The following is a 10,294-nucleotide window of genomic DNA, read 5'->3' on the forward strand; positions in this document are numbered from 1 at the left end:
CAGCTTAGTTTGGAGCATGTTGAATTTAAGGAACTCCCAGGATTTCCAGATGGAGATATCTTGCAGACAGTTGCAAATGTAGGAATAGAATTGAGGCAAAGAGATTAATACTGGAAATATAGACTTCATAGTCTTTTATCTAAAGATAATTAACAATTAAAGCTATGATACCCAATAAATTCATCATTGAATAAGAAGAAAAAACATAAGAAAAGTCCCAAGATTGTTTTTAGAAAGATACCCATACTTAAGGGGGAATAGAAAGATGAAGCAATGTAGAAATCAAAAAAGGAGAGACAAGACAGCTGGAAAAACAGAAGAGAGCCAAGGTCATTTCCAGGAGGAAGTTGTGCTTCATAGTATGGGATGTTCACTGAGCGAAATGAGAGCATGGGCTGTTGTTCTGTCTTCACACCTTCATGTAGACAATACCTATCACAATACCTGTCACATCAGTGCTTAATAAATGCTAGATGTTTGAATAGATCGAATACTGAAGAGGGGTCAAAGAAGATTAGGATGAAGAGAAAACCATTAACAGATCATGGGGTGATTTTTTAGAGAGCTAATTCAATGGATGTGAAAGACAGAAATACTGAAGGAAATACGACTGAATTTGCAGTGTTAACTAATTCTAAGAGGAGATAGAACTCTGGCTGCCAACTGGGGATGGGAATGGAACCTCCAGCTAAGGAAAAGGAGCTGAGCAGTTAGAGATTCTGCTTTTTCCCTTTTGAACTGAAGAGGAAGGAGCGATTCTCACTGAGCTTATCTAGCTACAAATCCCTTGTTGAACAGAAGAGATCCAGATTAATCATCTGTTTTATAGTGATTGGGTGAGTGACTTTTTCCCCTTTTGGGAAGGCAATAGCCTATCCATCAGAAGATTTCTTCCAGAAGCTATATCTCTGTGTCAAGAAATACATCATCTTGAAAATACAAAGATACTAAAATTGTCTGGGACTTAGTCCCTAGACTTGAGCGTCAAAAGCCTGAAGAAACTATAGAAGGAGAATAGTTCATGGATTTCCTGTTCCCTCTTTCCTAACTTATTATACCAAACTCCTTATCTAATAAATAGATATTTCAACTTACTGAGAAATCATATATCTTCAATGTACTAAAGGGGATCATAGATAACAATCAGCTAAAGAAGAAAATAGAAAGAGATTGAAGGGGATTTTCTCTTACCCTTCAGCTCTGGTCATATCCAACTCCATTTTCTCTAGACAGCTCTGCCAGGGTGGGCAGGGGGGGAAGTGGTGTTCCTCTTTATCTGTTCCTTCCCTCTCAATTACCTGTCAAAACTTTGGTTCCTGATCCCTCACTAGTACATAGAACCATAGCTAGAAGTTGGATTTCGAGGAATACGTGGTTGATAGCAAAGTGGAGGCAGTATATTTAGACACTTTACTAATTTCTGTCTTCTTGATAGAGTAAAATTAGAAAGTGCCTAATGAGAGAAAGGGGTTTGAGATATAAATAGAATGTTTAAAATAATCATTGTTGGAAATATGATAAGAAATCATTCAGAGATCAATAACAGGGTTGCCTTGTTCTAGTGAAGGCCCAGTTGCAATTATATTTCTAGTGGACCTAATCTACATCCTAATATGTATTGCTTTACTTGCTCTGACTTACTTTTCCTTACCTCATTATGTATATATATATTATATACATAATTATGGAAATTGTGGAAAGTATAATTATGGAGAAGTATTTTATAAACCTCAAAGGGGTATATAACCATGATTCATCGTTGCTATTAATAATGGCGACAACATTTAGCCTCCTCAAGGGTAACATTATAAAATGTGAATGTTTGGGACAACTATTTTGAGCTGGCCATGAACAGCTGAAGGATAAGGGATGGGAAGATTCAAGGAATTAAGGCAGCACTCTTTGGAACTGACTGTGAAGGAAAGAAAACATCCAGATCTGATGTGTTGGAGAAGAGAACTGGGAATAATGGAGGGACTAGAAGTTAATATGAGAATGAACACCAGGGTTAGGCAATGGGAAAGGTGGAAGGAAGGAGACTGACTAAAAAGGGAGATTTCAGAGTTTACAATCTTAGAAAAAGAACAGTTAGGGATAGAGAGTGAGTTCTAAAGTATGACATTTCCATGATAAATGTGGGATGGAGATAGACATCTTAAGAATTGAAGATAATACAGTACTGGAAGACCAGAGTATTTAAAAGGTCATCAAAATAAATACTGAAGTCACTAAAGGTGAAGACAAAAGTTAGCTTAGAGAAGAGGACTGTGTGCTCTGGATACTGAATGAATTCTTGAGGAAAGAGGAACAGAAACTTGGAAGTCAGTGATCTAAAAAAAAAAAAGGATCTGTCCTGGGTAATGTAGGCACACAGTTTGATCTTCAAAAAAGAGGTTGCTAATATCACTTTTAGTGGGATTAGTGGTATCAGAGGTCCAGGGAAGAAAGAAAGAAATCTATTGATTCCTCTTCCTGGTACGGCATATCCTTAATGGGGATTTGAGTGAATCAGTTGGGGAAGCAGTTGAAGAGGGTGGCAAGGGATGAAATGTTTACAGAAGGAAGCCAGGTTTAGTGATATAAGGGGCTATGAGTATAAGAGAAAAAGATCTCAGATGATAAGTTTAGAGTTTGTTAACTAAAGAGGAGTTTTAGAAGTAGAGACTTGACAATGGACAAGGAGGACTGAGCTTACTAAGGACTTAAGTTTGAGGAAGATAAAAGATCAGTGAAGTTGGGACCTAGGCAGATAGTAATTCTGTCATAAGGATAAATATGGTAAGAATTGAGTAATTTTTTTTAATCACGAGGCAAGGAGAATTCCCAGTAAATGGTATAGATTTAAAGAGCCCCCAACTTCTATTTAAAATGCTGATGTGACAGTTCTTTTATCTGATTATATTTCCTAAGAATAGTACCCTCAGTTGACTGGAGAGGGGTAGAGAACAAACATTTAAGTGCCTACATGAGTCAGTCACTGTGTTACATGTTTTTAAATATTTTCTTATTTGATCCTCACAACAACCCTTTGAGGTAGGTACTACTATAATCCTCATTTTACAATTGAGGAAATTGAGGCAGAAAGAGGTTAATTGGTTTGCTCAGGGTCTCATAGCTATTAGTGTTTGAGGTTATTTTGATCTCAGGTCTTCCCAATTCCAGGCCCAGTACTGTTCAAGGTAACACCTGGATGGCCTTAGGAAGGAAGCCTTTATAAAACATTTTCTCACCCCAAACTCCCCTAGTTGATTATAGTGGGGCAGAGAGGAGCTTAAATGATCATTTCTAGACAATTCGATGAGTTTTCTGTATAGACCTCACTTTGCTCCTGGAATTCCAGTAGAATGATGGGGGAATTATCTTTCTGTAAAAATAATCTATGTCAACATATGGATTGACTAGAGAAGGTAATCCCAGTGGTAGCTAGTGCAGAAAGAGCTTTATTTTTCACCTCTATTCCCAGGAGATAGGCAGGACACAGTGGCAGGAGAGATTTACTTGAAATCTGGCTACATATGAGTAGGTTCTTTGTTCAAGGCAGATCATTTATAATAAGAATTTTCTATTTGTAAGGAGATAGATTAAAAAAAATCTCGCTGACACATAAAAAAATCATATTCATTTATTTTTATTTTCTATAGATTTGGTCAAATTGGTGTCACAAACCACTATTAAATACCATTAGCAAGCATTTGTACATGCTTTAAAGTTTGCAGAGCACTTTATATACATTATTTAACTTTATCGCTATAGTCCTGAAAGCTAGGGACAACAAGTATTAATATTTTCATTTTACAAGGGAGGAAATGAAGGTTTAGAAGTTAAGTGGTTTCTAACATAGTTACTGTGTGTCAGAAGTGGGACTTGATCCTTGGTCTATCTGATTCCAGGCCAATCAATATCTTCATCAAGCCACCCTGCCTCTCTCATTAGCATTTGTATGGAATATATGTTAATAGAAGGCATATTTATCAGAACTGCCATTATAAAAATATTAGCAAATTCCATCAGGATGGAGCATTTAGCACCATGTTTTGTATGCAGTAGTAAGTTAAATAGTGATTAAATTTTGAACAAATTAATGGTTGAGTTCTAGTAGACCCATAATTACTGAAATAATTTGGAATGGGTTTTAGCTCTTTCATATAGATCCAGTGGACATTTCTCTAATCAAAGGGACCAAGAGAAATGGATTTTCCAAAAAGGCAGCTAGAAAAACCAATCTGGAGGTGCTGGGAATTTAAATAGCCATTTTTAGAAACAGATGCTTCTCATGAGCTATGATTTAAAATTATATTCATAATTGTTAACTAAAAACTCACTGAATATTAATGGGAGCCACCCACTCTAATATAAATCCAGTTCTTGAGAAGCTGCTTCAGTCCTTCATGCTGCTGGGGTAATATATGGCCACGGGCCACTTTGATGAGTCTAAGGAGAATGGCAATACAGTGAGTGAGTAAAAGGGAAATAGAACATCTTGTCTCTGATTCAGGGTGTTTTCTGAAATAACTCAGAGTGCCATTTTTGCATTGCTAATGGAAACTCTAGCCCATCTGTACTTAGTGTAGGAGTAGAACTGATGGAACTGGCCCTTTAACTGTTTGGCTCAGTCGCACCTCCGCATTTTCAGCCACAGACTTATGACTTTCCTAGGCACTTTTCTTATACAGGGTTATTTTTGGAAGGTTATAGTTCTCTGCCATTCTGTACAATGTTTCAGTTAGTGCTATCCATTTGAGGTTTGCATATGAGGTAATGAGACTGGGATTTATTTTTAAACAAAGTCACCAGAACTCATAACTACAAATGTACATTGTGTCCTCCATATTCCTCCCACCCCTAAGCCTTTCCATGCTCCTTTGGAGCACTGGGCACTTATCCGATAATAGCGCCTCTGCCAAAAGGGGCTTGTGGAGCTCTACTTTGGGAATGGTCTTGAGGGTCTCCAGATAAAGCACGTGTTAAGCCCTTTCTGTGTACCATGACCTGTGCTATAGCATAATCTTTTGCATCTTTTCATTAGTGACAAATCAGCATCCTTTTAGTTCAGCTCAACAAATACATGTGATATGCTTTGCTCTGTACTAAGTGGTAGAAATGGATACAAGGACAAAAACAGAAGAGTCTCTATTCAAGGAGCTTATATATATTAGACTAAGAGTGTACAACAAACATGAGTGTAGAATTAAAAATATAAGTAAATTGTGGCAGGAGAGGGCACTGACAACTGGAGAGTCCAGGAAAGGCTTCCTGGAGGAGGTAGTTCTTGACCCTCTGAGGACTGAAGGAAGGTAGACAGTAGGAGAGTGAAAGATATCCTGGACACATGTGGAGGTAGGAGCTCAGGACTAAGGAATAGTTAATAGTCCATTTTGGCTGAAAGGTTGAATCCCCAAAGTAAAAAAAAAAATGCAATCATGCTAGGAAGGTGGGTTGGGCCCAAATTTGGGGGGATTTGAAATTCAAGGCTTTTATGTATTATTCTGGAGGCAAAAGGGAGCCCCTGAGTATATTTGATCAGGGAAGTGTTGTAGTCAGACCTGTGTCTTAGGAAGATTATTTTTCTTGCTTTGTGCAACAGGAAGTAGAAAGGAGGAGAATGTAGGAATAGGAAGATCAATTAAGAGCTATTACAATAGAAGTGATAAAAACACTAATTGGGGTTTGTGAAAAGAACACTGGATCTGGAGTCAGAGGTTTAGGGTTCAAATCCCACCTATGATGCTTACAACCTCAATGACTTCAGGCAAATAATTTAACTTCCCTGGGTCTTATTTTTCCCATCTGTAAAGTGAAAGGATCCTATTTGAGATGCCTCTAAGCACTATATCTATGATTATATAATTCTAGGATAATACCCATTTGGGAAAGGAATGGGTTGAGATGAGTGTTGAGGACGAATTTACAAGATTGTCAGCTGATTATGCTGGGAGAATGAAGGACTGGAGAGAAGGGACAAGGGAGATTCTGAGGTCATGAATCTGGGTAACTGGGAATATGGGGGGTGCTCTAAACGAAAATAACAATGTTTGGAAGTGGGCAATAGGGGATGGAAGAACAATCAGTCTGTTTAAGGCATGTTGAGTTCAAGTTGTCAACTTCCAGGCAGTGAATTCTAGCAGGCTGTAGTTGACAATAGAAAATAAATTCTGGATAGATGTGATAGCTGAATATGTATGTATCAATTTAGAAATGATAACTAAATACACAGGTGCTGATAAAATCTTAAAGGGAAAGATTGTAACAATAATTAACATTTATGTAATATTTAAAATTATTAGTGATTTACAGATATCATCTGTAATTTAGTCCTAACAAAAAACCTATATGATATATGATATTATTATTCTTGTTTTAATTAATAAAATTATGTATGGGGGTACTTAAATGACTTGCCTAGGGTCACACAGTGTCTGAGACAAGATTTGAATTTAAGCCTGCCTAATTAATAATTTATCTGATATACTATACTTTATTGCACTGTCTTTGGGATATTAAAAAGACAAGAAATAGGGCCCAGGATGCACTTGGAGATATTCATGTCAACAAAGAGGGAGATGGAGGATGAACCAGCAAAAGAGACTGTCTTCAGGTAGCTGAGAGAAGATCAAAGAGATAGTATTTTCATAAAAGCTGAATATGGAAAAAAAGTATTCCTGAGGAGGGAGTGATCAATAGCATTAAAATCTGCATTAAGTTTGAGATTTAAGAAATCAAATTTAGCAGTTAAGATATTGCTTGTTAGTAATTTTGGAGATAGAAATTTCAGTAAAGTTGGCAATGTGGTACAGAGGAAACCAGGAAGCTTTTGATGGATGCTCTCAATTTTCTCAGTAAAGTTAAAGGCAACTTTCTTTGTTGAGAGAGGAAGTGCGTAGGTTGGGGGTGATTGGGAATGGAAGGGAGCTCTGGAACAACATTTGAAGAGGATAGTAAAGGGTCAAGTCAGTAGTAATAAAAATCTTGCTATGCCACAGTCAGGGAGTAGTTGAAATTAGATATCCTGAATTTGTGTGGTTGTGGTTTTCTCCAGTGGTATTCAAGCAAATCTCAAGTAGTAGGTGGTTGGGAGGAGTTGAAGGACTGTCACAGTATGAATTGAGTGATAAGATAAGGGATCAAGGGATTCCCTGTAGGAGGATGAGTTTCTGAATTGCTTAACTCTAAGGTCAAAACTGTTAATGGGAGAAAGATAAAAAAAAATGAAATCAGAATAGAGGTAGAGGACAGAGAAAACAGAAATTTTGAAGGACTTGAGTTTGTGCTGAAAACAAAGATCAAGTTTATGAGAAGTTAAACAGAAGGAGAGATGGAAAGACAGGACCTTTACACAAAATTAAGAAATTCAGAGATCTCCCAATTGCTTTTTTTCCTTTTTAAATTTATTTTTAAAAATATTTTTCCATGTTTCCATAATTCATTTTCTTTCCTGTCCTCCTTCCAGTGTTGACAAACAATTCCACTGACTTGTGCAGATGTTATCGTTTGATACCCATTTCCATATTATTCTTTTTGTAATAGAACAATCTTTTAAAACCAAATCATGTATCCATATAAACAAGTGAGAAGTCATATGTTTTTCTTCTGCATTTCTACTCACATTTCTTTCTCTGGATGTAGATAAAGTTCTTTCTCATAAGTCTGTTGGAATTATCCTGGATCACTGCATTGCTGCTAGTTTGAAGTCCATTACCTTGTTAGGTGACCATTTTGAGGGACATACCTCATTGGCCGTATACATTCTGGTACATTTGATTAAAGGTTAGTTTCATGACTTTTTAATTCTAACTCGTGTTTCAGTTCAACTGAATAACAGACATTAAATATCCTTTGTTCCTATAGTTCTATGTTAGATAGAGACCTTATATTCCATTGGGGAGATAGCACATGTAGGCAGATAGGCCAATAAAAAGCACACATAAAATGACATTTGAGGGAGGAAAGAATTTTAACAACTGGAGGCAATAGGAAAGTCTTCTGTTGGAAGAGTTGAGCCTTGAAGGAAGCTCTGATTCCAGAGGTAAGGAGCGAGAGCATTTTAATCATGGGGGACAACCTGAAAAAAGCACAGATAGGACAAGGGATATCATGTCTAAGGAGCAAAAAAACCAAGCTATTTTAGCTGTAACATAGATTGTATGAAGAAGAAAAATGTTATATAAGTCTAGGAAACTTGGCTAAAGTCAGATTATGAAGGCTTAAAAAGTTAAACAAAGGAGTTTATGTTTTATCCAGATTCTTTTTTTCTTACACAAAAATGATGGTACTGAACCACCATCAAAAAATGTGTCTTTATACTCTTTTTTTTCTAGTGGAGGGGATAGATTGGTGTTGCCTTGTCTGAGTCCCCTTGTAAACCAAAGTCACACATTTGCCAGTCTTCTGACTGCAGTTAGGACTGCAGTCTGTGATTGGGGCAAAGAGCAAAGCTAACTGGTGCACAAGGGAATTGAATCCATGATCTTGGCTGTTGCTAATAAGACCAAGGTCATGCATCCTGTCCCTGTGAGGCTAGTTAGTGTGGGCCTGTTCGCCTGTTCCATGTCCACACTCAGCATCCCTAACCCCAATCAGAGACACAGGAGGGCAGAGGACATGTGTTTCATTATTTCTTTGAGGCACTTAGCACAGAGATAGGTAGGAAAGAACAGATTCTGCTTCACCACTCTTGGACCAGGGAGGTTCCACTGATTGTTTTAGTCTACAAAAAGTTTTCCTATTCCCAGCTGATTCAAGGGTTGCACTCATGGTGCTTCAGATAGCACCAAACAGCAGTCACGTGAAGAAGTCTAGTAGTGTTGCTAAGAATCCCAATTTCCAATTTTATTGAAATTCTAATGGACTTTCAGTTCAGTTTAACTTCACAGCCTGGAACTTTGGTTACCACATGAGTCAGTTAGAAGATAGTGAATGAGATCAGTTCTCTTTCTCCAGAACAATGAAAAGAAAGGGCGGTTAGTCCCAGGGAACTGATAATGAAACACACTTAGCTCCTCTCAATAGAGAAGTAAAGAGCAGCCTGGAGGAAAAATTCAGTATATAGTGTCAGATATTGTGGCTGTGACAGTTGAGTTTGTTGAAATGTCTTTCTTTGTTATAAGAAAAGTTTAGATCCTGGAGTTTTGTTAAGGAGAATAATAATAATAATAATAATAGTAGCTAATATTTATCTTGCACTTACTAAATGTCAGGCACTGTGCTATGCACTTTATAAGTATTATCTCATTTGACTCTCACAACAATCTTGAGAGGTAAGTGCTACTATTTTCCCCATTTTATAGACAAGGAAATGAAGGTGAACAGAAGCTAATTGACTCACCCAGGGACACATAGCTAAAAGGGTCTGAAGTTGGATTGAACTCACATTTTGCTCTGTCTGTTGAACCATCTAGTTGTAAAAGAAGTGTCATATGTGTCAGTTTCTATCTTAATCTCTGTCTCTCTGTTTCAGCATTCCAGAGCATCAAACAAAAGTCTCTAACTGTTAAAAGGAGGTTAGGAAATATTTTTACTACTAGAAGTACCCTGAAATTGAATAGTGATGAAGTCCATCACACTTCTAAGAATGAACTTTCTCATTACCTTCCCTACGGAAACTGTCAAGAAAGGATGGTAATCTGGTTTTCTGGAGGCTGGAACCATCAACCTGTGTGACTTTCCTTCTAGGCTTTGTCCTTGTTCAATGATTCTCAGTAGTATCCAAGTCTTCCTGACCTCTTTTCAGGCTGTGTTGACAAAATGATTTGCCATATCCTTCTCTAGCTCATTATAAATCCATATAGATGAGAGTTTGCATTATAAACCCCTGAGGAAACCAGCACTCATTTTCCTGTGTACATATTTTGATAGAGAGAGATGGAAAAGATGAGGGTCATTTTTATGAGGGAACACTGGGCACAGAAGAAAACAACATAGAAAAGGGAGTAAATTAGGGGTAAGTGACTTGCCCAGTCATATAGCTTGTTAAATGTTTGGGGCTAGATTTAACTCAGGAAGGGAGGTGAATCTTCCTGACTCCAGGACTGACATTCCATCCACTGCATCCTCTAGCTGCCCTATCATCTAGTCTAGATGGTTTGAAAAGCATAAAGTCTAACAAAGGTTTGCTAGGTTCATCTGGAACTCCTAAACTTCCTAAAAGGTGATATTTTTTTAAAGTCATGCAGAAAGCTGCACATCTATCTCAACAAGATAGAAAGATGTTCCACGTGTTCCAAAATATTCATAGAATTTTTTTTGAGGATACAAAGAACTAGGAAAGTTCTAAGTAGGTCTCAGTTGATTGGAGGAT

The sequence above is a fragment of the Monodelphis domestica genome, chromosome 4 (assembly GCF_027887165.1).
Source record: "Monodelphis domestica isolate mMonDom1 chromosome 4, mMonDom1.pri, whole genome shotgun sequence".
Lineage (NCBI taxonomy): Eukaryota > Metazoa > Chordata > Mammalia > Didelphimorphia > Didelphidae > Monodelphis > Monodelphis domestica.